We start from the raw sequence: 27,797 nt of genomic DNA, 5'->3' as shown, positions 1-27,797 counted from the left end.
TACACAAGATTTGTTTATGTTTTTTCTTTTTTTTAATTCTTTTTTATTTAAACATCTTGATTACATATATGATTGTGATTAGGTTTCAGTCATGTAAAGAACACCCCCTTCACCAGTGCAACATTCCCACCACCAATGTCCCAAATCTCCCTCCATCTCACCCCACCCCCACCTGTATTATAGACAGGCTTTCCAGTTCCCTCATTCATTCACATGATTATGGTAGTTCTCTGTGTAGTTATTTCTATAACTGCACTCACCACTCTTTGTGGTGAGCTTCATGAAGTGAGCTGGAAGTTCCAACCCTCCTCTCATTGTCTCTGAGGATTGTTGCAAAAACGACTTTTATTTTTCTTAAAACCCATAGATGAGTGAGACTATTCTGCATCTCTCTCTCTCTCCCTCTGACTTATTTCACTCAGCATAATAGATTCCATGTACATCCATGTATAGGAAAATTTCATGACTTTATCTCTCTTGACAGCTGCATAATATTCCATTGTGTATATGTACCACCACAGTTTCTTCTGTTGAAGGGCATCTTGATTGTTTCCAGAGCCTGGCTATTGTGAATAGTGCTGCAATAAATATAGGTGTGAGGAAGGGGTTTTTGTATTGTGTTCTTAGGGTATATCCCTAGGAGTGGAATAGCTGGGTCGAATAGGAGCTCAATTTCCAGATTTTGGAGGAATCTCCATATCACTTTCCATAGAGGTTGGACTAGACGGCATTCCCAACAGCAGTGGATAAGAGTTCCTTTCTCTCCACATCCCTGCCAGCACTGATTGTTCTCATTCTTTGTGATGTGTGCCAATCTCTGTGGTGTGAGGTGGTATCTCATCCTTGTTTTGATTTGCATCTCCCTGATGATTAGTGACGAGGAGCATTTTTTTCATGTGCCTTTTGGCCATTTGTATTTCTTTTTTATCAAAGTGTCTGTTCATTTCTTCTCCCCAGTTATTGAGGGATTAGATTTTTTTTCTTGTAAAGTTCTGTCAGTGCCCTGTATATTTTGGATATTAGCCCCTTATCTGATGGGTGTTGGGTGAATAATTTCTCCCACTCGGTGGGTGACTCTTGTATCCTAGGAACTATTTCTTTTGAGGTGCAGAAGCTTCTGAGTTTAATGTATTCCCATCTGTTGATCTCTGCTTCCACTTGTTTGGAAAGTGCAGTTTCCTCCTTGAAGATGCCTTTAGTCTCAATGTCATGGAGTGTTTTACCGACGTGTTGTTCTATATACCTTATGGTATCAGGTCTGATATCAAGGTCTTTAATCCATTTGGATTTTACCTTCGTACATGATGTTAACTGGGGGTCTATTTTTGCTTTTTTGCAAGTGGCTAACCAGTTCTGCCAGCACCACTTGTTGAAGAGGTTTCCTCACAAAAATTTTGTGACTGCAGTTTTATCACTAGTATCATATTAACTTTCTTTTAGTTGTAAAGCAAACCCTAAAGCATTCAGCAAAGTGAACGGAGTCCAAAGCCAAAGTGGTAGGGCTGGGATTTGATAGCAAGAAACTTAGGACAGAGATCCCATATTGAAACATTAGGTTAAAATGACTGTTCTGGCCCAAGAAAACTTTCAAAAAATGCTGTAAGAATGACAAACAAAAATTTAATACAAGTCTTTCCAAAAATATCTGCTTTTCCTTAAAATCCCACTGTCAATAAATAATAGATTTTTCTGTTTTTGTCCAATAAGTTTCTTTTTGTGCATAGGAGTATATATCATATAAAGTCCAAATGCACAATGTTTTAAGTAGTAATTCTATAAGTCTAATTAGGATTTCTAAGGTTTATAAGAGCCATGAAAATTCCAAAAGCTTAAAAAAATGTTGTCATAAAAAATTGGTGGTGGGAATGCTGCAATGTTGCACTGGTGATATTTATATGTCTAAAACCCAACTGCAAACATGGTTATAATCATGGTGCTTAAAGAAAGATATTTAAAAAAGTAGAAAAATGTCAAAATAAATAAAATAAAAAACATGTAAATATAAATATATAGTTTTCTTTTTAAAGCTGTATTCTCTTCTGTACACTAGTCTCACTTGCCTTTAAATTTGCGTGCTTATTTCTGAAGAAGTCTGTCATCTCTCTAAGATACTTTTCCTTTTCTTTGCCCTCACATATTTCTAAATGATTTTTAATAAAAACCTTTTTGCTTCACCAAAAATATATATAATAATATCTAGTTAAATTTCTATATAAGTTACATATTGGGAAGGCAACCATACCAACACTCACATATAGATGTTTTTTTATAACAAGTTTGGTATAAGCAAAGTCTTCAAATGTAAGAGAGCATTAAGTTCTGGAGGACTAAGATAGCACTGCTCCACTAATGTAATTCTTGGAGACCCAATTTATCCAAATGGATAAAACAGAATGCATACAGTTAGGTTCATTTGCTGAATTTGTCCAAGAAACTTGGAGTGCTAAAGAAATGAAACTTTAAAGCTTTCATATATTTTCTGTAGAGATACTCAATTCTCTGCAATGTGGATAGAATTGGAAGATGTCATGTTAAATGAAGTAAACCAGAAGAAGATGAGTAAACACACTTATATATAGTATTTAAAGTAATTGCATGTAGAGATGCAATGGTATGAAGGGGGTATGCTTAATTCACCCTTGAACCCAGAGTATATGGGGGAAGGAAAGAACTAGAGTGGAGGAAAGAGGAGAAAGACAGATGAGAAATAACCGGGGCCAAAGTCAACGGAATTCAAGTACATCAATGGTGTTAGGGACAATGAAATTAAACATCCAAACAGAGTGAAAAAGTCTGAAATCATTAGACTCATACTAACAACCAAAATTAAAGAGGTGCCTGTCAAGATGACAGGCTTGGGGAGAGAGTATGAGAAAAGAGCCTGGGAAGACTGGTAGAAGGCTGTTGACACTGGTGGTAGGATTAGTGCTAAAATATTGTATGTCTAAAACTAAACCATAAATAACTTTGTAAATCCTGATTCTGTAACTTAAAAATAAAATTTATTCATTCAAACAAAAATATATACCTTGTGCTTGAACAGAGAGTTAAAGAGTGATTTTTTTTTTTTATTTTGAGATAGAGGCCTATTTTTCATTTTAGGTGAAGTAGCTTAAAATAAGAACTATACTAACTGCAGTGGTTAAATCTCAGAATTAAAACATTTCTGTACTATTATTAATATAATATTAAAATGAATTTAATATGTTGCACTGGTGAAGGATTTATATATATATATATACATATACACATATACATATTAAAAAATAAAAAAAAAAGAAAAGAAAAGGTAAGGCCTCCCAATTCTTACCACAGGCTGTGTACTTTAAACTGACTATATAGAAAGAGGTGGTACAGTAAATGCACCCCATATACACCTCAACCCAGGCCCTTTGTTTGGTCTGTATTGTGAATTGGGAGACAAAAAATTATTTTAGGTATGTATCTTACAATACTTTAATTATTGGGTTTCATGAATATCACACTATAACCACACTCTCCTACAGTATACCGCCTTTCTCTGCCCATTCCCAGACAATAAGCCCATTTCCTTAACCCTTTCTCAAAATTACCTAAACAAGGAAAATCTCATTTTACTTTGTGAGGGTTTCTTTTATAACTCATATTAGTTTGTAGCTTTTAGGTTTGCCTGAGTGACTTGAATTTTGACATAGGTTTCTACCTATTAATGTTGTCATGTATACAACCAACAACATGTGAAGAGGTTTGTAGAAACATGACTCATCTTCATTTAATATTTTTACCCAAAGATTCAGCAATATTTATGTAAATGTATAAACTTATAAATATATAATATGTTATAAAGTGTATTTATACTTATAGGAAATTTTTTTAAAATGTAAAATCACAATTATTATGTGTATATAAAAATAAAATTTGCCAAATATATGTAGCTCATTATTAAAGGAGGAATTAGTAAAACATTATAACCAATTCAAAATATTACATATTGATATATAATTTATTTGTAAATGTATGAAAACTGATCATTTATGAATATTTGACATTTTGACATGTTAAAATACTTCTGCACATATATTTTTACATCATTGATCTAAAATTTGTTCAGGTATTTACAAAAAATTTTTTAAAAAGAGTAGAAATTGGTTAACAGAAATTAGAAGTAGTACAAAAATAATAAAACCAAATGCTATTTTTTTGTAGATGATTGACAATATAATGTGTGTCTTTGCCCCCAAAGAATGAACAAAAAACATAAAAATGATAAAGGAAGGATCATTTCATGATGACCAAAAAAAGGAGAAATTACAGCAGTTACTTCAGAAATATAGAAGATCATAATAAGTTATTGTAAACAAATTTATGTCTCTAATCTGTAGAAACAAAATAATTTTTTATCTTCTCACATATACACTGATATTCATACTTATTGTTTTTTAAACATCAAATCTGGTCCACCTCAAAATACTTGCTGCTTTATTTGTGGTTTTAAAAGTCTATTATACAATAGTTAATAGTCAACATACATTTGTCTATCTCCGCTTGAAAAAGTGAAGATAAGAAATTTAGAAAGGAAACGTTAAGCTCAATATTACACTTCAAAAATGTTTGTATTTTTTTGTTTGTTTATTTATTTTTTGCTTTTTGGTCCACACCCAGTGATTCTCAGGGGCCACTCCTGAGCTCAGAAATAGCTCAGAAATCACTCCTTGCTTGGGGGACATATGGGATGCCAAGGGTTCGAACCATGATCTTTCCTAGGTTAGAGGGTGCAAGGCCACTACTCCAGCCTCTAGAAATGTTATTTTTTTAAATATTTTTAGCATTCTTTCTGAGCTAAGAATTATTACCCTTATTTCTAGATAAATGTTAGATGGATTAAACATTTAATTGTATTTATATTTGTTTCCAGAGATATCTGACTACATATCTACATATTTTTATTACTGCATCATGGTGCCTCTTTATTTCAAATTTTCAACATTCATAACGAGACATAATGATAAAATATTTTAAAACATAAAAATAGAAATTAACCATACCTTTAATATTTAATTCCATTAGTAGGAAACAAACAAAAACTCAAGAGTGTTTCTTTCAGTATATTTTAACTATAGATTTGTGAAGTCAGTAAGGAAAGAAAAACAACAATGTAAGATTGCCAAATTAAATACAAAAAGATATTGTTGTACAGAATAAAATTGTAACTCAGAGAGTTATCTTTTCTATAAGTCCTCTATTCCCCATTTCTACCTCCTCTTGGATTTCTTCTGACTGCAAAGACATTTACAGTAAGTAGGCCCTAGCTAATAAAACAGACTTGCATCATCAAGAAGAGTTAGATGAGAATTTAATACGTGCTCTACCATGATATCTTTTAAATATCTTATTGAAAATTAAACATCACATATTATAATTTTATTTCTAATTTTGAAACAAATTATTGCTTTATAGACTACAAAAATTATTGCTTTATATAATATAGAGATTTGATAATACAGATATATAGATCCTGAAGCTATATATTTGATTTAAATATTATGTCTTCCCCATAATAGCCTCACTGATTAGAATTTTCATTTGCTAATCCTTTTAGAGAATTACAGAAGCTAGTTGAGTATTGCTCCTCACAAATTAGTTATCCCATCTAGGTTGGTAAGGAAAGACCACCCTTCTTTTTGTGTTCTTTGCAGCCACAAGGTGGGACATTAGCAATTAAAATAATCTTATGTGAGCAGGAGTTGATTTTCTTTGTTTTCTTCCTCATATTTCTCTAGATATTTTCCACTTCCTTATTTTTTATTTCTCTACATCAGTATAATTGTATACCTAGTGTTATTAAATTTTTGAAACAGGTTTTCAGTTGGCTAAATTAATATGTAGTTCTGTTCATGACAGTTAATCTATCAGTGTGTTGATTCATTTACTGTCAGAACAAATAGGAATGTTCATGATTTCAGGACTAAAATTATTTTCAGATTAGTTTCAGGATCAAGACACTAACATAATGTGAAGTTTGTTCATTTTATATAAAAATCTGTCTATGTTGTGCTTCTAATATGTCATTTCTATATATTTTAAGGAGGTGGTTATATAAGGTGAGGTCTATGAGTCTTTTTCAGAAAGACACTGATAGAGTGTTAGAACATTATGAATGGAACACAATTTTAAATGGTATTTTAATCATCATGCCTCAAAAAAATTAGAAAATAAATAAAATAAAAATTTTAACTATATAAAATTACTTGACTTAAAATGTGTACTGTAAAATCTAGCTATCTTGTAAGCCAATGCTTTTTCTCAATTTTCTTTCCTTTTCAGCTGGTGCTTTTAAGGATTGCAAACTGAAAAGACTTCACATTTGTATATAAAGGGATGTGGCATCAACACAAATGATAGTTAATTAAACACAAATAGTTTCATAAATGTGATGGCTAGCAGTTCCTTAATATTCCAAGATATTACTCCACACTGAATAATTTAAATTAGAAATGCAAATCAAATGCTAAAGGTAGCATTTGGTAATGTTCTTGATTATAATATCTGTAAGTAGTATTTGTTTATTAGCAACTGAAGTGCCCTCCCTGGTTGTTTTGCTATTTGAAGAATCTTCATAGAATCTCAAGTACTTGTTGTCAATGAAGCAAAAACTAATTTGCTTCCCATTATAATATCTGCCTTTCCATTTATGTATTTAATTGTGGTGAGGTCTTGGGAATAGTTTTTGACTTCAACATACAGGGAAAAATGAGAGTAGAGTTGTTTCTTTTGACAGCCCACAGATTAGAAAAAAGTGATAGAAAATAGGTTGGAGGCTGAATTAAGCCCAAATTATAAAAGCTGTAATTAGCAAAATCATAATTACAGGGAGCTATTATAGAATAAAATCTAAATGGTATTAAAATATTTTTCAACTATATAAATATAAATATAAATTTGTAGAAGGAAAAAGCATTCTTTACTCTATAAGCAATTTCTCTAAATTACTGCCCATCATTAAATTTTATAAATTAAAACCAAGTGCTAAAATAAAAGCTTGTTTCTACCATTCTTTTTGTTTAGCACAGTTTAGAATGATTTCCTAAGGCATATTTAGAGCAATAATGTTGGTCCCCCCTCTTTTATATAATTAAAGCTTTCTAATCATTTTCAGGACAGGGATGTAAATGGATATTAGAATGTACAGCTTATTCAAAGCTCCAACCTTAAGAAAGTGTTCAGTCATTTAACAACTAAAAGATCAATTATTAAATACATTCACATCACAGAACAGGCATTAACTCTGCATAGCCAGAGTTGCTAAGGAAGGGCTCTAAAGAATACTTAGATATTTTTATTATTCTTCTTTCCAAAGAGGCAGGAATGGGGATATAACAATGAGATTGAAGATGATTTTAAATTGTACGTTGTAATCAACAGTTTAAAATAAAAATAGAGTCATACATTCATTAAATACACATAGTTTATGTCTTTAAAATCAAGTATTATATCTGCTCCCAGCTTTCTTTATCATTGTGACACTGGATTTCAGGTTTCATAGAGAAGTATACAAACATATAAAAGATTTTATAAATAGCAATGTTTAAATACAACTTTTAAATAATCTCTTGAGTATTTTACAATATAAAATGGATTTTAAAAATTTTGTTTAGAGTCTATATATACATATCTATATCTATCTATCTATCTATCTCTATATATATATATGCTCTAAGAATTTAAGAATTGAATTTTCTAACTTTGGAGCCACTAGCCATTTGTGAATATAAAAAAATTGTAAGGACACTGTATTGCAAATAAAGGACAGTGGGCCATCTAACTATGCAAGGAACTACATATAGATACTTTTATTTTGTCATTTGTCAGAAAGTGGTCAGAATTCTGTGTTTATAATTTTTAGAAGTTAAAGCATGATATATGGGCATTTAGAAATATAGTACCAAGTTGCCTTTTTTCCCTCCTCTGTGAATTTACCTATAAATTCCAACTTTGACTATATTGGCCCACATGTCACACACCAAAGAACACACACTACACAGACTGTAGAACATTGTGGACTGCTTAAGCTCTCGAAGTCTCAGGACTATTATATGAAAAGCAGAACCTGTCATAAGCATATGCTTTGATCAGGATTTACCATTTAAGATTGTGACTTTGGGGCCAGAGAGATAGAATGGAGGTAAGGCGTTTGCCTTGGACGCAGGATGGTGGTTCCAATCCCGTTATCTGATAGTGTCCCCCTTGCCTACCAGGAGTGATATCTAAGCAGAGAGCCAGGAGTAACCCCTGAGAGTTGTGGGGTGGGGGGGTGACCCAAAAACCAGAAAAAAAAGAGTGAGTTTAGGAAAGTTGCAGGGCATCTGTGTATTTTACTTTTCTCTTTCCTTACATGAAATCAGTAACATTGCCTGCCCTAATTTAGTTGTGCAGATCACATCTCCTCACTACTATGGCATTCAGTTGATTCAAAATCAGTGTTTTGAGGAATGGAAATAGACTTGGTCTCCAAATGAGAAAGGTATTGGGCTCACCATACAAGAAAGGGAGAAATATGCACTCAAAAATACATACACATTTCATATTTCTAAAAATAAATAGTGTTGTGTGTATGTTTAAACATTTGTTTAAGATTTAGTTTTATTAAAAATGTTTCTTTTAAGAAATCAAATTACTCTCAGATTAGTCTTTAAATAAAAGTTTCACTATAGACTATAAAATACACACACTATAAATAGTAAAATATAGTGGTTATTACTTATAAAATGGAGCTAGTGTATTTCTACCCTATCATATTGTGAGGATTAAAAAGAAAATAGAGAAAAACGTAAGATATTTCTATTGTTGCCCCTAGCATCATTTCTCTTGATTTTTCACTTTGTAAAAATTTTCACCTCATTTTATTTTTGGAACCTGTAACAGCTGAGGTTCTGCAATTGCTGAATCATTCCTACACATCATTTCACTCAGGACTTGGGCACTTAAGCAACAAGAGACCATTTCTATTATTTTCTGTCACAGACCCTAAAGATATCAAGTCACAGGCTATTCTGAATCTTTCTCAGTTGGTAAAGAAAGAGGAAGGAAAACTGGAATAATGGATTCATCAGTGTATCCCATAGAAAAATAAATAGAAATAACAATCATGTTCTCTAAAACTTAAGTTCAAATATATGTTTGTTATTTGTGGAATAATTTGAGCAGTTAAAAATTCCAGATATGTATAATTACCACTTTTTTCCTAACTTAGAAAAAAAAACGTGAGTGGTTTCTGAGTGGGAAGTACATTGTCAAAAAATTGATTGCCAGTACTTTTTTTAAGTTAATTCTATTTGCAACTTACAAAGTATTGTTATATAGGAATATTTATATATATAAATATATATATATTGTTATATAGGAAATTATTTAGTAATTTATTTTTGTCATTTCCATACCTCTTCACATTCAATTTCTATACTAAATATTTTACACTATATATTCACTCAATTAAAAATCAACAAAATTCAGATTATAACACATTTTAATAAGAAAATGTCTGAGTCGCTGAGATTTTATGTCAGTTTTTAACTTTATAAATTAACAGACTTAAAAAACACCCTGCAGAGACATGAGAAAAACCACTCTTTTGGGATTTTTGCAATTAGGACAAACATGTCTAGAATTAGACAAATTTCACACCTCTCCACATCTAGAAAGTAGTTTTTTTAATCACTGTGAACACCAATTATCTTTGGTGATTAATATTAATATTTCTATGTGAGCTCTGAAATAAGTTGTTATTCATTCTCCAAAGGTTTGCTTATTTGCTACAGCAACTATGATCATTTTATCAGATTTAAAATGGGAAAGTTATACTCAACTTTTATTTTGTTTTATTTTTTCAGACTATCCACAATTTTATTTATAATAGGTTCATTTTAATTAAAAATTTGCTTTTAAACAGAATTATTTCAACAAATGTTTTACAAGATTTATAAGTGTTTGCTCTAAAATATCTTCATAGCCAGTATAAATGATAATAAAATAAAGAATTGAGGATATTTTTAATTTTGTAAAAGCTATTTTACTTACATGTTACAAATGTGGATGATGATTCAAATTCAATTAAAAAGTGCATAAATATTCTCATAAACACTATTATTGTTATAGAAGCATATAGACATGTCTAATAATGCATGAATGATTTTAAAGGAGCTATCTTTTGTTTCTTAAATTATCCTGTTGCTTCTCAGGTCAACTGTATTTTCCCTATCTTGTCATACAAACATACCATGTATTATATTCTGTCTAATGCAAAACCAGTATCATTCACACTGAAGCTTACAGCACTTTGGCTAACAGTATTGCCTCATCAAGAGAAATGATTTACTTCACATAAGCACAAATTATCTACTAGATTATTTGAAGTTCTAGTCCTTCTAGGGATTCTTGATATATTATCAGTTATAGAAGCATATCTTAACTTTTAGATTTGATCTATTTAAAGTAGCAACATCAGATTGCAATTATTAACTCAGTTTTCAGTAGTTTTACCTTGCCTTTGAGAAGGAAGAGACGGTTCCATCATCTGTGAAATCTTCATGAGTTCTAATTGGGAGGAGTAAAAATTATTTCTTAAAAGGTCTAAGATAGCAAAATATTTCTGCTACATTTTTTATCCTAACATCCAACTTCCTTCTCCTATACTAGTTCTTATTTAGTGATCATAAGTAAAAAAGTGAGTTTTCTTTCATTATGCTGCTTTACTATTTAAATAAAAGTATTATAAACAATGAATAATACTCTTATGTAATATTATTTGAATAGCATCTACATATTGACGTATAATAAAATCATATAGTTATCCCATATTTTTACATGTCATTTAAAATTTTAAATTAGTAGAATGTTGAATAAAATATTAAGTTATTATAAAATGCTCCACAAATATTTTATCTAGGCAACTAATGTATTTTTCTGAAATCCTATTTATCCTGAAGAGATATACAGGAAGATTTCATTTTAGATTGTAGTTAAAGTCCATAAAAAATTACCTTTCAGGGCCAAAAAGATAGTACAGTGGTGAAGGTGCCTTTCTTACATACAGTCGACTCAGTTAGATTCTAGAAAGCACATAAGCTTCCTTGAGCCAGTAATGATGACTAAGCACAGAGCCAGGAAAAACCTGAGCACAGTTAAATGTGAGTCAACTGTCCCCCCAAAAAGATAAAAAACAATACTGTAAATTATAAATATAATTTAAGAATAATAAAAAGTTTGGGGCCAGAGCAATAGCACAGCGGGTAGGGCATTTGCCTTGCACAAAGCCAACCAGATTTGATCCCCAGCATCTTCTGAGGTCTCTGCTGCATGGAGTGATTTCTGAATGCAGAGCCAGGAGTAATCCCAGAGGGATGCTAACTAAATAACTAACTGAATAATAATAATAAAACTTCAAAATAAAATCATTTAGTAAACCATAACTTGAAATACTAGAAGCTTTGAAAATTGTTTTGGTTAAATAGTAACAGAGTAACCAAATTCACACATGGTATATTTTTTCATAAAAGTCAAAATTAAAATCAGCCTAAATATACTTCAACTGGTGAATAGGCAGAAAAATCTAGTATTTCTATGCAGAATACCATTGGGCAGTAAAATTGATTGAATACTAACACATGCTATAAATGTAAAATAATATAAGTGAAATAAGATAAATATAAGATCATATATTAAATTATAACTTTTACATAAAGTACTCAGACAAAGTAAAGCTATAGCAAAAAAAATTATTGGTTTTCTATCATGGAGGTTGAAGGAAATGGGAGTAATAGAAAACAAAGAATTTATGAGAATAAAGAAAATTTCCTTAAAACTATAAATGGTGATGTCATTGCATGGTATTAAAATATTTGACTCTAAAATATTTCACATGTATTTCTTCTGGATATTAAAACCAAACTATTTTTATAGCCCTCAAATGTATGCAATCATTATCACTTTCCCTGACTCATTTCACTCAGCATAGTACTGAGTCTGAGTTCACATTTCTGCATGTAGCTGGCCAGTTTTCCCAAAATATTTTAAGAGGAATTCCTTGCTCAACTTTGTACTTTTGCCCTTTATCAAAGATTAATCGATCATATATCTTTAAATTATTACCTTTTGATACCCGAAGTTCATGTCATCTTATATTAGTATGGCTATTGTTGGCCTATGTTGTTTGCTTGAAGACATGTCATTCAACCTTTGTCTTTGAGTCTGTGTTTACTTTAATTATTTAAGTGGTTTGTGCAGGCAGCAGAATGTTGACTTCAATTTTTTAATAAATTTTGCCACTCTGTCTGTTAATTGGTGCTTTTAATTCATTGACATTGAGAGATTATTGTAGTGGAATTTTGTATTATCTCTTTGTAGAAGTTTGGTGTATTTGTGGGGTTTGCATGATATCAAAGTTCCTCCTCCATTTTGTTTTCAAGTTGGTTGTGAGTCTATTAAATTGTTGAGCTATTGTTTATCCATGAAGTTATTTAACATTTTTAAAATATGAATAAGAATCTGGCTGGGTAACATATTCTTAGTAATGTATGCATTTTTTTATTTTTTTTCTGTATCACATAACAATCTTGGAGTCTGGAAGGCTATCATTGGTAAATCTGCTATAACTTAAAAGGGCATTCCTGTGTATGTGATTTCCTTCTTTGATCTTGGTAATTTTAATTTTTATCTCTATGGTTTTATCATTTTGATTAGGAAGTGCTGGGAGTACTTTTATTTGTATCTCTTTTACTAAAATGCTTCAGATGTTTAGGATGTGGTGTGTGTGCTCTCCAGTTTTTGTAACTTCTCAGCAATTATATCCTTGACTGTTACTTCTTCATAGGTGTTGTCTTCCTATCTTTGATACTAATGCTTCTTATGTTATTCCTCTTAATTTCATTTCAAAGTTCTGTCAGTGTTCATTTACTTTAAGACTCATTTTTATCTTCTAAATTTGAAGATTTTATGCATCTCATGTATGAGCCCACTGATTCATTCTATCCTCAGCTGCTGGTGAGGCCTTCCGTGGGTTTTTCATTTCAGTTACCAAGTTTTTCTGTTTTGTTGTTTCTGCTTGAAGTTTTCATATATCTGCTCACATAACCTCTTAAGTCTTTTGACAGCCCGTATTACTTTGAGCTCCTTGAGAATACTCAACTTTTTTTTCTCTAATGTCTTTTTCCGAGTGGTTATAGTGGGCTGATACTGGTTAGGTCTTCAAAACTACCATCTTCACTCTCTTAAGTGTGGTGGAGTTCTGCATTGCTTTCCCTTTTTGACTATTGCAATCTGCTGGTGTTCATTATGTGCTGCATGTGGCAAGAAATGTGTAGTTGTGGAGTGAAGCAGAATGCCTGCCTTTTTCTCAGGGAATACTGACCTGGATATAAAAATGGTGCTTCGGTGTCATAAAGAGAACCCCACTGCCGCTCTTTTGTCTGCGTCAGTTTCTTGGCCTTGTGTGGCTGGATGCAGTCCAACCCTGGTTGCTAGAAAAACCCTCCTCTGGTCCTAGAGCTTCTCTTTACCTCGGGGAACACTAAATTGGGTGCAAAAATGGCACTTGTAAGTCTAAAGAGGACCCACCCTACTGCCGTTCAACCTGTCTTCTAAATTTCTTGGGACTCTGTTTTTTTACATACTTTTTTTTTTTTTTTTTTTTTTTTTGGTTTTTGGGCCACACCCTGTGACGCTCAGGGGTTACTCCTGGCTATGCGCTCAGAAGTTGCTCCTGGCTTCTTGGGGGACCATATGGGACACCGGGGGATCGAACCGCGGTCCATCCTAGGCTAGCGCAGGCAAAGCAGGCACCTCCAGCGCCACCGCCCGGCCCCTACATACTTTTAAATATAGCCTATAAAATGCATTTATACCCAAATAACAAAACTGAAAAATTCCTATAAATGGTAATTTAAATATGCTATTATTATTACACAAAAAGAAATTCGGGTTAGTTTTCAGGCACTTAAATACCTGATATAAAAAAACAGCTATCCTAAGTGTGTGTATATATATATTTCATTCTTAAGCATTGTTTCATGGTATTTGACTGTTGTATGTGTAGTATAATTATTAGAAAATTTTTTCATTATTAAGGGAAAAGAAAGGGGAAGAAATTCAATGTGAATAAATTATACAAATAAACTTCTTTGGAAAGATCTTCTCACTAACTTCTGGTGTATTTCAATGACCACTAAACAAGTCTGACTGCATAGCACATGCTCATTTATTTTTAATCTAGTTATATTATTTTTATGGAAATTAATATTCTCTTAATTAAGAAAATGACTATTAAGTGTAAATTGAGTTAAAAGCATATAGATTATTAAGTATTTTGCTTCTTCACTTTATTAAAATGTAAAGACTACCATCTTTACAAGCATTGTTTTTGAATTTTGAGGGATACCTAATCAAAGTCATATATCATTAATAACATCTATTATAATTTTGTTTTCACACTGAATAACAGACATTGCCAAATCCCTTTTATTTGGCAATATTACTTGCTGCCTAGGGGTCTCAAACTCAATTTACCTGCGGGCTGCGGGAGGCAAAATCGGGATGATCCTTGAGTGCAAAGTCAGTAGTAAGCCTTGAACATTGGGGGGTGTGACCCAAACAACTAAAACAAAACAAAACAAAAAAAGATTCCTCTAGGGCAGGGCCACAAAATGTTGTACGGAGGGCCGTTTACAGCCCGCGGGCCACGAGTTTGCCGTATTCTTTAAATGATCAATTTTGAAAAGTCTTTCTGACACATTGTACTGAAATATTGTACAGGTTATTTTCAAGCAAAATTTTGACTGAACCAGGAAGAAATATAGTAAAATTCAATATCAAAAACTTGTATTTACCTTTTTTACTCAATTTGATTAAACAAATTTCTTTGATTATCAACGCACAACACAGTACACTTTATTTAATTTTATTTTATTTGCTAGAATTTGAAGTGTTTATTTTTTGTTTCCCTAACAAATATAAATTAATTTACCTTTATATTATAGCAAATTCACTACTTGGAATTCAACACTAATAATTACCTTTGTTTCTATGAATGTACCAGTTGTCAATAAAATGTTTGCTTTGTGCATTGAAATTAAACTGTTAGTAATTTCCAAAGTTATGATTGAGTAGTAATTTCTAGGTACTATTATTCAAAATGTAAATAGTATTGCATCTTATTAAAGAAGAAGTTCTGGTTTATTATGTACAGGCTGAAGCACTGATTATGCACATCTTTTTTTAAATTTTTTTGATTATGCACATCTTATTAGACAGCAAAGCATATAAAGAAACTCATACTAGTGATTTTGTTTATCTTCAGGAATAATTTTTTTATTTTTATTTCATTGATTTAATGATAAACATTGACTTTAAGCTTAAATCTATGTAAGATATAGCTGAAAATATTTTGCATTATATACAGCTAATTTTCTGTAATCTGTATTCAGAATTTCCTCTGATATCTGTGATCCTTTTTCAGTGGGACTTATACTTAAAAGCTGAGTGTTGTTGATAGTTGAGCAAAACTGCAAATTAGTGAAGAAGGGAAAATCCAGTATGATTGGCAAACTGAAAATCTAAAAGTTATTTATTATTTTTAAGAAAATTAAAATTTTTATCAGTTATGCTTTTCTTACTTTAGTAAGGAAGTTGACTAGTAGTTCCCTATGGATGTACGAAGACCAGATAGGCTGACCCTCTGTGCAGTGACTTAAAGTCATGATAGACAGTTTTGTGTGGGTGGTCGTTACAAATGTTTGGCAATTTAAATTGATTAAATATAAATGAAGCAAAAAAACTAAGCTGACCCAACTGCACAGGATAAATTAATATTAATAGAGCAGCTGAACAGTTTTATTTTCTTTGCAAATAGATTTTTAACTGTTTATAAAGGGCATCTGTGGGTTGTTTTTATGAGTAGAATTCAATTCAACTGGTGATTTTCAAGCAAATAGTAGTTATACATAATGGTTAAGAGTTGAGGACTAGGTCAGAGAGAAGTATAAATGTTATGGCACATGACTTGCATATTATCAATACTGGTAGAATCTTTGGGACATGGTGCCTCAAGTATTGGTGATTACAACCCTGAAGACATCTGAACATCATTAATTGTGGCCTTAAAGGTCCAATAATAATGCATAGTTGACAGAAAATCACTGAGAGAGCCACCTCACACCCATATGCACACGAATATCCTCACAAACAAAAAGTTGGAGTTTAAAGCCATGAGACCTATACTTGGCCCTGGCATTTACTAAACCATCTATGACTTACTTTACCCCTGTTGAAAAAAATTAATAGTAGTTGTTTCATAGATTTATGAGAATTTAGTGAAAATAAATTCAATAGGATGTAATTTTATATGTATTGCTGTGCTCAATAAATGTTAAAATTATTATAACTATTACATTATTTTTTATTTTATTGAACACTATAGCATCAAGAGTAAACCATATATCTTTCTATGGTGAAATTGCTTTTTGTTATGTCTTTCTCATTCAATATATATCTTCTTGTCCTGGTACCTTAAAAATTAAATTATCTGTAACATAAATGTATTCCCAGACAAATGAAATATCACATCACATACTCATGGAATTTTAATGGTGAAATATTTCAAAGGACATCTATTTCAGTCCTTTCTTTGTCACAGGGTATCTGGAGAGCTGCAACCCAGGGCCCTTAGCTCTTTATATTGACTGTTTCACATGTACAATGTTTTGGCAGGAACATCTGTTTCTTTCAACCACTTAAAACAGAAACATTCCTAAAAGATAGTGAATTGTCCCTGTGGTGATTTTCATCACTTTGGACTCAGAAAAATCTATTTTTAATGCATTTTTGTCCTGGTTGTGCCTCTATCTCTTCTCTTTCTATTGTCTTTAACATATATCTAAAGCAACTTAAAAGCCAGAAAGTGCAAATGCTCCTGTTGTGAGAAGTAAATCTGAGCCATTTTCTCTGATCAAATCATAAAAGCTTGCTTTTAGAGAGAGCCAGATAAAACAAGGGCTGCAGAGATTTTGCATGGACTGGTATAATAATTTACACTGACGGTATTTGCATTGTTAGGCTTTACTATGCACTTCTGCAGATACAAGCCAAGTAGTGTGGTTATTTTCTAAATTTCATTAATTCTAAGAGTCATTTAGAAGATGAATACTTACAGTATGTTTCTGCTTTTAGAAATGCAATGTACTACAAAGTGATCAAATATTTTCTTAATTCTGAATGGAGAAACAAACTAATAAAAAAGAAAAAGTGTATAGACAACTGGCTACGATGGAATGCTGGTAGGGTCTTTTTGAAGGCTTTTTATGTTGGTTAGATTTGGTTTTTGAGATAAAATTTTCCTCACCACAATTAATTTTCATTGTTGAAGGACAAATATTCCTGATGTCCTTTCCTGTAGGTTGTACTCAACAGTCTCATTTTGTTTTTGATAGTTAGTTCACAAATTAATCTATTAAAGAGAATACAATTCCAGTGACTGTGATTCCAAACAAGGTCTATTAAACATGAAGCTGACCTAGTGGAACTGATAAACACAATCACTTTAAGGAAATGGAGATGAATTGTAGCTGTGGTTCGGGAAAATGGGAAAGCATAATTGAGTGAATTAAAAATAATTTAAAATCACAATCTTAATAGTGTTTCATTTATTTTTACCCTGCCAGTTTTATGTCCAACGGTCTGTAATTTGTGAATGTTTCAGTTTAACTAGATTTACTGTTTAAAAAATGAGGTTACTAATAAGAAAATCCTTTTTGTTCTACAAAATATCTATTCATTGTAAGAACACTGAGCTAGAAGTGTGGTGGGTTTTTTAAACTAAGAATCTTGTAACCTTGAAGTTTTAGCGGTTGGTGGAAATAGGTTATGTTAGTTTAATAATGACAGAAAAAATAAAAAAATACATAGAAAAGAAAATGCCAACAATAAAACCCTTCTTTCTAGAGCCCACAGTGCAAGTAGCAGAACATGGAAGACAGAGAAGAAGGAAGGGAGAAAAGGTCAAATATGTGAATGTGTCAGTTTAGTTAGAACAGTTGTACTTATGAAAAGAGCATTGAATGTTTCAAAAATAAAGATCTTAGATCTCCCACAAATATCAGATTGAACCCTCTTTTATAATACTAAGCTTTTAATGATCACATTACTGAGTATTTTTTACAAATTCAAGGAATCAAGAAAAGGTGCCACCTTCCCTTTCAACTTTTACACACTTTTAAGGGGACAAATTTACAATTATTAAATCCAAGTATCCTTAAGGAATATGTTGGGAGATTCCCAGCATCCTAGAATTAAGATTTTATCTTTAAATCAGAGAATAGGGATTACATAATTTATCTCAGTGAATGTTGACATGAATATAATTAAGATTTGCAAAATATTTGCTAATGAGAGTCAAATCAAGAATTATATAAGGATGTAATAGAGATAGGGATTGGGTTGATTCCAAGTTTCTTTTTCTGAAGCACTTACTGGCACTTTGTATCCATCTTTGACCTTTAACTTCTCTAGGCACAGATTAAATTCATTGGCAGGACACTGACTGGTGCCCTTTGAGGCACATTATTGCCATTAAAATGCTCAGTTTAAGTACCATCATTGTATCAGATTGCAGCACTTTCTTAATTAGCATAATATGAATATGAAGAGGACTGTTAATGTGAAGTGCCACTGCATAGGCCTCCTCTCTGGGCTCTATGCAGTATTACGGGTTTGCTGGCACTATTTGCAGCTAAGAGAATTTTTACATAGATTAGAGTTAACCCTCATTTCTGAGGGAAAGGAGCAGAGTTATTAACCATGATGATGAAGTCATTTTGTATTAATTGTCGTTTAGAGAGACTTGTTTCTTTCCTTCGCGTGACAGTATTCTGCTCAGTATCAAAAGAAGCTATGCCAGAAAACACTGAAATATGCCTCATCTAAATTCATCACAGTGACATCAAATTAAAGCCCTAGAATATTTCTTGAGACTTCAGAATTCATGTCCAGTAAATTTCAGGGCCATAGGGTTTCTTTTAATTATCTTAATCACTCTGAGTTTCCATTATCAGTTTCTTTCAAAATAGAAGGCAGAAATCAGTAAAGAATAATTTTAAATCCAATAGCTCAATTAGCCTCCAAACAGAAAATTTAACTATGTACTTATTTTATAGTATTTTTAGAAAATGTACAGAAGACATGCTGTATTTAGTGTAAGAATGTTATCAATAATCCTGATCAAATATACACTCCTTTTTCAGTTTTTGTTAGAGACATTAAAATTTTACTGCTCAACTTAAAGAACTCTAGACCTGAAAAAATGGGCATCATCTTTACCTACAAGTTTCTTTGTTTATTTATAAATGTTCATAATCATTTTCCACCTCCCTGAAGAATAACTCCTTTACTTTTCTCCCATGGAGCAGAACTCTAATTCATTAAGTATTAAGTTTCTGTCATTAACTTTACCATTTTTGAAGTAAACAAACATGAATGTCCTATGAACAATGGAGAAGTAAAATACATGCACTCATTCATTTAAAAAGATATATTAGCAGAAGATTTATCTGGTAGAAAGATCAAAATGAATTAAGCATAAATTCCTGAGTCAAGGAATCTTTTGTAGAGTAGAATGATTGTGCTGTGTACCTGAAAGGATGCTGGAGGCTACATGAAGACAATGGAGTTAAATCTTTGTCAGTGTAAAAGAGAGATTTGGGGTTATTTTTCAGCTTCTCAGTAGAAATACTATCAAAGTATATTCAACAGAATTTTCTTATCTTAAGAATTCCTTTTCCCCGACATCTCTCAGTCATGTAACAATTCAAAAACTAAAACTGGGGGCTACAGAGTTATCTCTGTGGACTGGGTGCATGTTTGCCTGAGGGAGGATCAGATTTCATTCCAGAACCTCAAGATTCCTAAGCACTGCTGAGAGCAATCCTCAAAACCCAGGAGCGATTTCTGAGTACATCACTTTGTTCCTTTAATTACTTATTTTATTTTATTTTTTATTATTATTAAAAAAACTTTTTTCTTTATACATATATTTTATCTCTATTTTTATCTTTTTTGGGTGTGTGACTTGCTTCTGTTTTCTTCTCTTTCCACCCCCAAATGCGATGGCAATATAATGTAGCACCATTTCTTCCTGCAAAGGCACACTAAAAGAAGGGGTAAGGTTACCTATAAAAACAAGCTCTTATCTACTAGGGATAAGAACTCATACTTTTTTTACACACAGGGGCACCTCCCACCTTGAATATATGTCATGTGGACCCAATTTAGACCCCAGGTGATTAGACGCCAACCGTCCAGCCTGGAACCCTGTATCCCAGGCATAGAAATGACACAGTTCTTCACAACAACTACAGGAACCAAAACCCATCCGGAACATCCTTAATACTTCTCAAACACCAACATGGCCCAGCTCTAATATGATATCCTGACAATGAGGAAATTGGGAACAACTTGAACTAAGAGCAGGTTATCCAACCTCACCAGCTAACGATAAGACAAAATCAGAAGACTTGTCATCCTTTTGGTCTGTGCAAAAGCCAAGATCGCGATCTACAGATGACTGGCTCATAGAACCATGACCAAGCAGTATGTATCCTGGGACCAATAAAAAAGCCCTAGTCTAGGGTTTGATCTATGACCTGCACAACAACCATGACCTGTTACTAAACAAATATTTTATTTACAGAGATTCTTTTTTTAATTTTTTTATTTAAACAACTTTATTACATACATGATTGTGTTTGGGTTTCAGTCATGTAAAGAACACCACCCATCACCAGTGCTACATGCCCATCACCAATGTCCCAAATCTCCCTCCTCCCCACCCAACCCCCGCATGTACTCTAGACAGGCTTTCTATAATACCCTGGTATTTTTAAGGGGATTGCATTAAATCTGTATAATGCTTTGGGGAGTATTGCCATTTTAAAGATGTTAATCCTGCCAATCCATGAGCAAGGTATGTGTTTCCATTTCCATGTGTCCTCTCTTATTTCTTGGAGCAGAGCTTTATAGTTTTCTTTGTATAGGTCCTTCATGTCTTTGGTCAAGTTGACTCCAAGATATTTGAGTTTGTGTGGCACTATTGTGAATGGGATTGCCTTCTTGACTTTCTTCTCTTCCCTATCATTATTGGTGTATAAAAAGACCATTGATTTATGTGTGTTCATTTTGTAGCCTGCCACCTTGCTATATGAGTCTATTATTTTTAAAGCTTTTTGGTAGAGTCTTTAGGGTATTCTAAGTAGAGTATCATGTCGTCTGCAAACAATGAGAGCTTGAATTCTTCCTTTCCTATCTGAATTCCCTTGATATCTTTTTCTTGCCTGATCGCTATAGCAAGAACTTCCAGTACTATTTTGAAGAGGAGTGGACAGCCTTGTCTTGTACCAGAATTTAGAGGAAAGGCTTTCAGTTTTTCTCCTTTGAGGATAATATTTGCAATTGGCTTGTGGTAGATGGCTTCAAATAGATTGAGAAAGGTTCCTTCCATTCCTTTCTTGCTGAGAGTTTTGGGTGTTGGACCTTATCAAATGCTTTCTCTGCTTCTATTGATATGATCATGTGATTTCTATTTTTTTGTTGTTGATGTTGTGTATGATGTTGATAGATTTACGGATGTTAAACCAGCCTTGCAATCCTGGGATGAAATCTACTTGATCATAGTGGATGATCTTCTTAATGAGGCATTGAATCCTATTTACAAGGATTTTGTTGAGGATCTTTGCATATGTATTCATCAGTGATATTGGTCTGTAATTTTCTTTTTTGGTAGCATCTCTGGTTTAGGTATCAAGGTGATGTTGGCTTGATAAAAGCTATTTGGAAGTGTTCCTGTTTTTTTGATTTTATGAAAGAATCTTGCCAGGATTGGTAGAAGTTCCTCTTGAAAGGTTTGAAAGAATTCATTAGTAAATCCACCTTGGCCTGCACTTTTGTTTTTGGGCAGACATTTGATTACTGTCTTAATTTCCTCACTAGTGATGGGTATGTTTAGATATGCTACATACTATTTGTTCAACCGTGGAAGATTATAAGAGTCCAAAAATTTATCCAATTTTTTCAGGTTTTCATTTTTAGAGGCATAGAGTTTCTCAAAGAAGTTTCTGATTACCCTTTGGATTTCTACCATATCAGTAGTGATCTCTCCTTTTTCATTCCTAATACAAGTTATCAAATTTCTCTCTCTCTCTTTCTTTGTTAGTTTTGCCAGTGGTCTATCAATCTTGTTTATTTTTTCAAAGAACCAACTTCTGCTTTCCTTGATCTTTTGGATAGCTTTTCGGGTTTCCACTTCATTGATTTCTGCTCTCAGCTTTGTTATTTTTTTCTGTCTCCCTATTTTTGGGTCTTTTTGTTGAGTACTTTCTAATTTTATGAGCTGCGTCTTTAATTTATTCAGGTATGCCCCTTCTTCTTTCCTGATTTGTGCTTGCAAAGCTATATTTCTCTCAGTACCAATTTTGCTGTGTCCCATAGGTTCTGATAGTTTGTATCTCCATTGTCATTTGTTTCTAGGAAGGTTTTGATTTCATTTCGGACCCACTGGTTATTCAGTATGAGGCTGTTTAACTTCCAGGTATTAAAGTTTTTCTTCTGTGTCCCTTTGTATTTCACATATAATTTCAAGGCCTTGTGGTCAGCGAAGATAGCCTGCAGAATTTCTATCCTCTTGATATTATGGAGGTATTTTTGTGTGCTAGCAGGTAGTCTATCCTGTAGAATGTCCAATGTACATAAGAGAAGAATGTGTATCCGGGCTTCTGGGGGTGGAGTGTCCTGTATATATCTACTAGGCCTCTTTCTTTCATTTCTCTTTTCAGGTCTCGTATATTGTTGTTGGGTTTCAGTCTGGTTGACCTGTAAAGTGTTGACAATGCCGTGTTGAGGTTTCCCACATTTATTGTGTTGTTATTGATATTCTTTTTCAGATTTGTCAACAATTTTATTAAATATTTTGCTGGCCCTTCTTTTGGTGATTTCTTCCTGCTGTACATATCCCTTGATTAATACAAAATGTCCATCTTTGTCCCTTACAACCTTCCTAAGTATAAAGTTTGCATCATCTGATATTAGTATGGCCACTCCAGATTTTTTTTGTGGGTATTGTTTGCTAGGGTGATTTTCCTCCAGCCTTTTATTTTGAGTCTATGTTTGTTCTGACTATTCAGGTGCGTTTCTTGTAGGCAGCAGAAGGTTGGATTGAGTTTTTTGATCCATTTAGCCACTCAGTGTCTCTTAACTGGTGCATTTAGTCCATTGACATTGAGAGAAAGAATTGTTCTGGGAATTAATGCCATCTTTATATCGAAGTTTGGTGTGTCTGTTAGTCATTCTTGTCTTAAAGTAGGCCATTCAGTTTTTCTTTTAAGAATGGTTTTCAGTCTTTAAAGTTTCTGAGCAGTTGTTTGTCTGTGAAACCATGAATTGTTCCTTCAAACCTGAAAGGTGTTTTGCTGGGTGCAGTATTCTAGGCGAAGCATTTATTTCATTGAGTTTTGTCACTATGTCCCACCATTGTCTGGCCTTGAGAGGCTCCGGTGACAGCTCTGCAGTAAATCTCAAGGATGTTCCCTTGAATGTAATTTCTCTTTTCAATCTTGCTGCTTTCAGATTTCTGTCTCTATCTGTGGCATTCATCATTGTGACTAGGATGTGTCTTGGGGTGTTTTTTCTGGGGTCTCTTATAGTTGGTACTCTTTGGGCATGCAGGATTTGATCACATGTATTCATGAGCTCTGGTAGTTTCTCTTTAATGATGTTCTTGACCGTTGATTCTTCCTGGAGATTTTCTTCATGGGTCTCTGGGACTCCAATGATTCTTAAGTTGTTTCTGTTGAGCTTATGATAAACTTCTATTTTCATCTGTTCCCATTCTTTGAGTAATTTTTCCATTGTTTGATCATTTGCTTTAAGCTTTTTTCCCAATTTCTTCTGCTGTTTAGAATTGTTATTCATCTTATCTCCCAGTGTACTAATTCTATCCTCAGCTGCTATTAACCCATGGGAAAGTTCAACCATGTGTTTCTGCAATTCATCTATTCAGTTTTTCAGACCTGTTATTTGACCTGAAAGTTCAGTTTGGAGTTTTCTGATTTCTAACTTCATATTCTCTTGATTCTTATTAGTGTTCTCTTCTATACTTTCTTTGAGTTCTTTGAACATCTTCCATATTGCGACTCTAAACTCCTTATCTGAGAGACTGACTAGTTGGTTGGTCATGTTCAAGTCATCAGAGTTGCCATCATCATTCTCTATGTCTGGCGCTGGCCTGCGATATTTCCCTATTGTCACACTTATATTGTGGGTTTTTCTACATGTTATGGTTGTATTTAGTGGTTAAATGATGTGCACGGCCGGGAAGCGAAGTGGAGTTGCCATGCTCCTTTGGCTCCACCCTTTCTGGGCTTGTAAACTCACCTGAAAGGAAGGCTCCAGGGAAGGTGAGCCGTCCCCAGATGAGCCACACACAGGATGAAATCAGGCCAAAAATGGAGCACAGCACAGAAGACAGGCAGATAGAGATGCTGGCATCTGAGTTCCAGCAGAGTTCCTCAATTCTGTTTCTCACTCTGAAGCAGGCAGGATCACCGGCAGGAATGCTGATGAAATCCAGTTTCAGGCAGCTAAAAACAGCATGACACAAGATGGCTTCTGCACCCTTCTGACTCCCGGCAGAAGCCAGCAGGAATCAGTGTGTGTACATCCCTACCCACCTCTGAAGCAGATTTATAGAGATTCTGTTATACAAAAATTATTGTCATATTTTAGTAGCTAAGAAATGGAATTTTACTGCTTATTATTAAATACATATTGTGTGTATTATGCCAAAATTATTTTTTTAGAAATAAAATTTGGCAGGTTCGGAGCCCTGGTGCATACGGTAGTGCCTTGCCTGTGCTAGTTTAGGATGGACCATGGTTCAATCCCCCAGCATCTCATGTGGTCCCATTATCCATGATCTCTAATTCCAGAGGTCTTTCTGAGACAGTAGCAACTGAATGGGTCCTCTGGTAACATAACAAAGGCACTATCCCAGGCTCCATCCTAGGCTCAGCGCAAGGACCAAGACCACCAACCACAGAAGATGGATTAAAATGACACTAAGGAACAGAACTTCTAGAACCACAAAGAAAGACTTCATAAGTTCCATCATTGACCTGTGCAGAGCCTGAGATCTCTAGATACAGAGACCAGACCTTACCACCCAGGACAGAGCAGAATTCTCCCATACACCACAAGAGCACCAACGGGAGAGAAAATGAAAGGGCTCTATAGTTAATCCCATGACAATATACTGCAAGGATGGAGAAACCTTGTGTCTCTTACTCCAAGGGAATTCTTTTTTGAATTACCCCCAATGTTTACTGTGCCTATGCAGGAGGGGAAAAAATAAATAAAAAGAGACAAAAAGCACAAGATAATATTTTTTTTAAATCTATCTAGTTTTTGTCAATTTCCTTGATTTGGTTGTCTCCATTTTTAGTTATTTATTTTTTCTTTCTTCTTTTCTCTTCTTCCGTTTTATGCTCTGTCATGTTTTTTATCTCAAGACCATGGCAAGTATGCCTATTTTTATTGCTGTAGTGCTCACTGGATATTTTATTGGATACATCTTTTTATACTGTTGTGGTGTTTCACCTTCTTTTTTCCCTTTATCTCTTTTGAACCGAGGATGAGAGCCCATTTTTGGCATATTTGATTTTTACTCCATCTTATTACTTTTCTCTTCTTCAAACAAAACCACATAACTTGAACTATCTAGTCCCGCCGCCCAATTAGAGGGTGATATAATGGAGGTACCATGACCAAACAGTTGTACGATCACTAAGTAGTAAGCTAGGCACAGAGGGGACCACTCATTCTAGCAGTCCCAGGGGTGAGGGTGGAGGCTATGGGAGGCAGGATGGGAACAGGAGTGGAAGGAGGACAATTCGGTGGTGGGAATTCCCCTGACTCAATGTTAATATGTACTTAAAATATTACTGAGAACAATATGTAAGCCACTATTATTAAAATAAAAATTATAATAAAAATATAAAATATAAGTCCAAACTGATGTTTCACTTTGTATCACATTAAAAGAATATATTTCACTGAAGTTACAATTTTAGGCCTGTTTCTAAAATTCAAAAAAATAAAAGCTACATCAAAAACAGAGATGTACACCAAGCTTTTAGGAACTCATGAATCCTTTACCAACAAAGGAATTTAAAGAAAATCTTAATGATGTCTATAAAGGTAGGAATTCTATAAGAATCTACCCTACAGGAAAAAAATTTTTATAGCTCTGAAACTTTGATTCTAATATTTTAGAATACTTAACATTAAATTAATATTATTTATATAATATGTAAATATGCTCATCAAAAAACTTATCAAGAGAATCTAAAAATTGTCTTTGAGTATCTTATGAAAAAAAAACATGCAGAGCACAGATAATCTGTTCCTTGAGAAATTAAAGTAGTAAAATAATGAATTTAACCCAATGTTTATTGTAGTTTTTATAATAGCTGAAATACAGTAGCAAATGCATTTTCTACTAAGAGAATTGTGTATAAAATATGTATATTTATATGCTGGAATTCTATTTAATATAAAGAATAGCATAAAATGTGACAATTTGTATGAAAAAGAAGGGGGTTAATAGAAATTTGTTAATTGAATCAAAAAGAAAAATTCAGTATTGGATAAATTCACCAATGTGTGCAATATGAGGACATAAAATAGATACATTAATAAAAACAATTTAAAAAATCAAGTGGGCATGATAATAAAAGTAAGATTCACAGATGAAAGAAGTATAAGAGAAATAAGACAGAGTTGGAACTATTAGAAAAAAAAATATTGTGCCCTAGAGATAGTGTGGATAAGACACTACGTGATATGCAGACAAACAAGTTCAGTCCCCAATACTACATATGATTCCCCCAAGCACTGACAGGAGATCCATGAGCTGAGGAGAAAGCCTAGACAAAAAATCTAGAACCTTTTCAAACATTGATTAATATGTTTCATCATTCTTCTGGTCCCAATTTGTATTTATTTACAAAAAACCATATGACAAATAAAGTGCTACTGAAAAAGAAAAAATATGAATAATAAAAGTAACAAACCAAATTATTACAAATAACTGTAAGGAATAGAGACAAATTTTATATTATTTCATATAATTTCATTTTTCATTTTGTTTTTTGGGGGAGGCAATTGTGATATTCCTGGTACTCTTGGTACTATTGGCTCTGTGCTCAGGGATCATTCCCTGAGACCAAAACTTTGTATGTTTCATACAAGGCAAACAACCTACTCACTAGATTATCTCTCTGGGTCCCATAATTATTTCTATGTGTCAGATGTCTTAACCACTTTCCCTTTTCGTTTTTGGTTTCATTTGCTATAAAATAATTTAATATTAAGGTTGCAAGGAAACTAACCAAATGCCTATTGCTTTTTACAAGTAAGAAAATAGCTAGAAACGGATCAGTTTTTCCATACTATTCTTGTATGTTTCTCTCTGTTTTAAATGTTTATCTGTTTTCTGTATGTGTAAATTATATTGATCAGTTAATTTCTAAAGTAAGGCATTTTGTATCAGTAGTTTCCTTTTTTCTCAGAAATTAGTATTTTATGTGTAAATATTTCTGACAGCACACAAAAGATAAATGGTGTAATAACAAACTTTACAAGACTAATGAACTTTTCTAAAGAGAGATTCATTTTAAAATGTGCACTTTAATGGTAGATTATAAGTATTTGCATACTTTATTTTAAGTAGA

The 27,797-nt window shown here is 33.0% G+C and overlaps 1 protein-coding gene and 1 non-coding gene across 3 annotated transcripts in view; both read left to right on the top strand.

Annotated features, from left to right (window-relative positions):
- XIRP2 (xin actin binding repeat containing 2) overlaps positions 1-27,797 on the top strand; it is a 331,046-nt gene that overhangs the window by 30,341 nt on the left and 272,908 nt on the right. The window lies entirely within an intron of this gene.
- On the top strand, positions 3,294-3,426 carry LOC126010147 (small nucleolar RNA SNORA51). Its single transcript, XR_007496281.1, has one exon. It is a non-coding gene; the product is annotated as a small nucleolar RNA SNORA51 (small nucleolar RNA).

The sequence above is a fragment of the Suncus etruscus genome, chromosome 5, assembly GCF_024139225.1.
Source record: "Suncus etruscus isolate mSunEtr1 chromosome 5, mSunEtr1.pri.cur, whole genome shotgun sequence".
Classification (NCBI taxonomy): Eukaryota; Metazoa; Chordata; class Mammalia; order Eulipotyphla; family Soricidae; genus Suncus; species Suncus etruscus.
This window is presented reverse-complemented; position numbering and strand designations above follow the sequence as displayed.